Source organism: Cryptomeria japonica, chromosome 8 (assembly GCF_030272615.1).
Source record: "Cryptomeria japonica chromosome 8, Sugi_1.0, whole genome shotgun sequence".
In the NCBI taxonomy this organism is placed as follows: Eukaryota; Viridiplantae; Streptophyta; class Pinopsida; order Cupressales; family Cupressaceae; genus Cryptomeria; species Cryptomeria japonica.
Window position 1 is genome coordinate 445,024,751 of NC_081412.1, and position 5,540 is coordinate 445,030,290.

At 32.3% G+C, this 5,540-nt stretch overlaps 1 long non-coding RNA gene across 2 annotated transcripts; it reads left to right on the plus strand.

The window, feature by feature from the left end:
• The first annotated feature begins 259 nt into the window (after positions 1-259).
• On the plus strand, positions 260-5,135 carry LOC131053033 (uncharacterized). Of its 2 annotated transcripts, XR_009107599.1 has the most exons (4): positions 260-459; positions 668-774; positions 4,908-4,979; positions 5,073-5,135. It is a non-coding gene; the product is annotated as an uncharacterized LOC131053033 (long non-coding RNA). The 2 variants fall into 2 exon arrangements; XR_009107605.2 differs by lacking the exon at positions 260-459 and having other exon boundaries at positions 522-774.
• The last annotated feature ends 405 nt before the right edge of the window (positions 5,136-5,540 follow it).

Genomic DNA, 5,540 nt, shown 5'->3' on the forward strand with positions numbered 1-5,540 from the left:
CAATAAAAAAAAGGGAAAAAAATTTGAATAAAAGAAGAACACACATACCACCATAACCTCAATAGTAAATGCTAAAAATGTGTTATTTAAATCTCACTCAAATTAAATATTTTAAAAACTTAAAAATATGAATAAACTTTATCTAAACTATGAACTGCAATGCCCAAATATGAGTATAGACAGATGAATATTTTTCGTGGAACTTCAGAAAGCGAAGACAAAGTTGAAAAGAAATGTAGTATCGAGTGGGAATGGAATTTGTACTCCAAGTGCAGATTCAATCTATTTTGAGTCGATTTCCAAACGGTTCCAAACGTTCAGAGGAGCGTGCCGTTATAAGTGCAGATTCGATCCATTTTTAGGAATAACTGTCCAGATTCAATTCATAACGTGGCCTAACGGCACTCAAATTACAATGGCCGTTGCAAAAAGCAGATTGTGTGACTGTTGAAAAAGCAGGTTTTCACTTCTTTTAAAAGGAGATATACTAGAGTTGCAGGGCAGATTGTATTGTTGTTTCATAACTTTCATTTATTTTTTTCTTTTCTTTTTAGTTTAATTTTTTTTGGTGTGGCCATGCCTCTGAGTTTTGCTTCCTGAGTTTTAGTTTAAAATTTTCACTTTTGTACTCAAATGTTTTCATTTGCTTTCTTGGTTTGAATTGCAGTACTCTTTTTTTTTTCCGTGGGTTATCATTTTTAATGGGCATGGAGGTAAGCAGCAGCAAGAACTCTACGTTCTGGAGTGGCTGATTGGAGACATGGCTAGTAAATGGTGAGTACATCTTATACTCTGCTCTCTCTTTTTTCTTTCATGTTGAAGAATTTATATGTTTTATGTAGTTCATTTTACAAGGTAATTTGGTGTATATTATTTTATTGAATTTCTCCATCCTCTTTGTATTTCTCCATATCATTTGAAATTGTTAGGGTAGGATACTATCAGGAAAAATACATAGGTATATTCTATAGGGAAAAATACATTAATACACGTATATGAAGTTATGAGTTCAGCAATAAGAAAATTTATGCATTCAAATTCAAACATGTATGTATTTTATACCAAATAAGATTCAATCGTGTTTTAAATAGAATATATGCATTTCTACTCGCATTGTACATTGTATTTAGTTCTGAGCAAAATCAATAGAGGTGAGAATAAATTGCAAACTGTAAAATGATGTATCATAGATAAGCTTGTTCTTCCAATTAGAGAAACCCTGCAACATACTATTATTGGTAGAATAGCTGCGGAAGATTTGTCAGGAGCCCTATTCGGCAGACGTTTTTGGAAGATTTGTCAAGATCAGTAATTTAATGTTTCAGGTTTTTTTCATCATTTGGAAACATTTTTTTTTGTTTTTTTTTAAAGTTTGCTTTCTGAGAAAAGGGTTTAGAGATTACAAGAACGCTTGTTAAGACTTAACTTACCTTTCAGAATAACAACTTTGAGATTTTAGAGCAAATATTTGTGCTCCTGAGAGTAGTAATTATAATATATTATCAGATTCGATGTCGGTCACTAATTTACTGAAATTTCACTTCTAAAATTTCAGCTAAGATGGGTTTCACTTGAGTAATTGAAAAACGAATTTGATTGGACTCAAATTTATAATCATGTCTCGTGTTCTGACTGTGTAGTCTCCCCCATCTTTATCAAGGCTACAGTTGTCTATGTTTTAAGCAAAGTGGTACGAAGCCATTTTTTTTTTATTTAGTGACTAAGCCAAGTTGAATTCGAGGTTCTTGATGTGGACTTCAATCAATTCTGCCAATTATGCGCTTGTTTTCTCGAAGGTGTCAGTGATTTGCACGGTGCATTTCCTGGAGTACTTGTTTTCCTTGTGCTTCTTCATCCTCCACTTTTTAATTGGATATTTCGAATTCTCACTCATCTACTTTATGCGTAGGGGCTTCCTCTGTTTCTTGTTCAGTCCAAGGTGTATATACTTCGGTCTCCATTTGGTCCTCAGTCTTCTTTGTTTGTATCTGTCTGACTTGTCCTTGTTCTGTTTCTACCATGATGACAGTGGGATGACACTAGGTCTTGTGTGGCAAGTATCGTGGCTCTTGCTGACAGTGGGATGACACTGGGTCTTGTGTGGCAAGTATCGTGGCTCTTGCTGAGGCTATTGTGCAGAGGCTTGGCAACCTTGTCATCCTATTTGATGGATGCATTGGATGCATGATCATACTCTTCCCACCCAAAATCCGGTACAGAGCAACTTCACCGATGATAAATTGGGTCCCTGTAAACAGATTTTACCGATATAAAAGGTTTCCCTGCCATCAACTTTACACTGCAAATACATTACATGTATTAATATTATAATATATCTCCTCTGTTTTCTGTTTCCCTGTCACTTGGGAGATCTTTCTCTTCTCTACTCATCAGTCTCAATTGTGAGGCCCAAAGTTCAAACCCTCCAACAGTGCAGAGGCATTTCTTTTTTTTCTACTTTAGCTGACAAATCATTATTTTCCTGTTTAGTTTTCTTGTATCAGATTATCATTACCCGATTTAAGTTATTAATGAGCATTTTGCTGTTTTGCTTACAGAGATCTAAGTAATCAGCCACAGGAAGAGTGGCCGTATTCTTTTTTTTCACTGCTGCAATTTCTGTGTATATTCTGCTTTTATGTGCATATATAAAATGTCTACTCAGGTTACTGATATTCGTCTCATCATATAATTAATTATGTTCATTCAGATTCAACAATACAACAATACATTCTTTCAAAACCACACAGATCTAAACCGTGTGGGTTCGAATCATTTTCTCATTTTGTATAATACATATTCTTCCATACAGGTATAAATAAAATTTAAGAGGGTAGCCTCGTATAAATCTATTAGTTGACTATTGAGTTTCTGTTGTGGTAGTTCAAACAGGTTTTTCTTTATACAGAAGATAAAAGAAGAAACAGAGGACTTGCTTTGCTTCGCTAGACAGTTGAGTAGCAATAATAAATAATACCCTCCATAATAGAAAATCCTTCTTTTCACAAAGTTGTGATTTATCAAGTGATTACTAATTTAAATGAATATATTACAAATTATTCTGTGCTTTCAAATCCTCATTCCAAAATCTTCTACAGCCAAGACATTTGGAATTTTCAACAATTTGCTGGAACATTTGGAATTTTCAACAATTTGCTGGAATTTTTGGGAGGCAGATCCCCAGAATAAGCGCAACATCGCCATACCCTGCATTATAGACTTTTCAAGTTTCAACTAGCCAAAGCTCTTCCATACATTTTGATAGGATCCAAATGACATTAAAGATCAATTTGAACTTTTAACAGAGACATTAATGGATAGAAGAGTAGATGGTACTGTTAATTAATAGATCAGGAACTAGCTAGACGAATTACAAAGAAAGATAGAATTAGCTAGACGAATTACAAACAAAGATATAAAGGAGGATAAAAATAAATGTGTAGATAATGATTGTCTGTTTGAGGATGCAGACCTCAAACAATTATTTACATTAAATTATTTGAATTGAATTAATAATTCTAATTAGATAAACTAAATTATCTGAATTGAATTAGTAGTTCTAATTAGATATGGTGGCATTCTCTAATTAGTTTAACACTCAAAGGCATTATATATCAACTATTTTATACTTTTTTAACTGAACAGAAACTTAGATATTATTGGTATTTACAAGGTTATTCTGGCCTCGTTTACGTAATATTCTTGAAAAACCTGGATATTACTGGACAGAGAGTAGGAGTATCTCAATAGTCATGTTTCTAAATATTTAATTGTCATTGTCATCCTCCATGACTTGTAACATATTTTGTATTCTGCATTAACTTGTTGATCAGAGAATATTTTGTCTTGACCATGATTTTGTATAATTGTGTATCAGATTTACAATCTGTTTTTTTATTTTATTTTTTGAAGGTTTAGTTTATGTAAAAGATTTTGCAACTCATTAAATTTATTTATTGAATCTTTTTATGTCAGTTTTATTTTAATAATAAATATTTAATAATTGAATGTTAAATTGGGAGGAAAATTGATTTAAATTTCAATCATGGTTGATATTGAGTGTTTGACTTGTACCGTCTAGAAATGTTTGGAGGCTTGAATGGGTAGCTGATGAAGTCAAATAACGAATGTAGTATTTAAAATTTAAGGAAAAAAGTTAGGAATCTTGAATGGGTTGTTGAATTTAACATTTAATATTTAAAATTGAAGACAATGTTGTACTTATGAAATCAGTATTTGTGAATTGATATGTAAACAGATTTGTTGTTTATGCCAAATTGTTTATTTAAAGAAATTGAATTCGCCCCTTCCCAAAACTGTGGGGAAGGGGCACTGACCATGGCCATTCTTTTCAGTCTAGTTTCTATGAGTTAATTTTTACAATTTTTTTTTTTTTTATAATATTTAATATATTTTTAAAAAAATTTTATTTCATCTAATTTTAATTGTTTAAATATTACAACAATTTTTTATTTTTTTTATAATATTTAATATATTTTTTTTTAATTTTTATTTCATCTAATTTTAATTGTTTAAATATTACAATATCCGGCATTTGTCGACAGTTACAGAAAATGGCAGACGACCGTTACAAACTTACAATCAAATGACTCACTGACTCGCTTACCCTGTCAGATGTGCTTTCTGGACCGTTATATTTTGCATGAAGGCATAGCTGAAACGGACAATAATGGCAATTACAAACATAATGAATCGACTGCCTTTAAGAAATTAAACTAGCATTTAATCAGCATTGCGGTTTCGATTTAGATGAATAGAATTGGCGTTTTCTTGAAGACTTGGCAGAAAGATTTGAAAAAAATTATAAAGTAGCAACTCAACATAATGCTCACCCTAATGCATTTGCACCGTAATATTGTCTGATCTGTCTGTTGTATCTCTGTTAGGAGCCACCATTAAGTTATCTCTTCAAGTAAATTTAGGAACTGCTACCGTCCAGAGGAATCTCTCATATTAATGTGAGTTGCGTTATTTGCAGGTGGATTTGATAATTTGCGTGTTTTTTATTTGAACAGGTGGATATTCATGCTGCTCATGTTCATATTTTGCAGGTCGATTTAATCTTCAACGTCTGTTTATTTGATTGGATTTGGAGTTGATCTGGGAAATTTCAGGTTAGATTTCATCAAACCCTTAATACTATGGGGTTGTTAGTTATTTCCGTACAATTCTAGTCTTCCGATTTCTTTGGTACGTGAAATCTTTAAGCTTTATCTGTTTTCCGTTTTTGTGGAGGATTGTTTTTCAAAAATTTCAATTTTCTTGAATGTGAAATTGTTTTAGGGTTTATTTTCGGTTGGAGAATTGTCTGTTCTGGTGGGCTTTTGTCTAATTTTGACTCTTGATCGTATCTCTCCTCGATGAGTTGGATACAATGTTTTTGTTGATTCAAAAGATTTTAATCTGTGATTCTCAAAGCGAAGCCCTATAGTGCATATTTTATATTTGAAGGATTTGATCGTCAGGCTCTGTTATGCAAGCCTCCAATGCATTTATAGCGCATGCTGTATGGTTGAAAG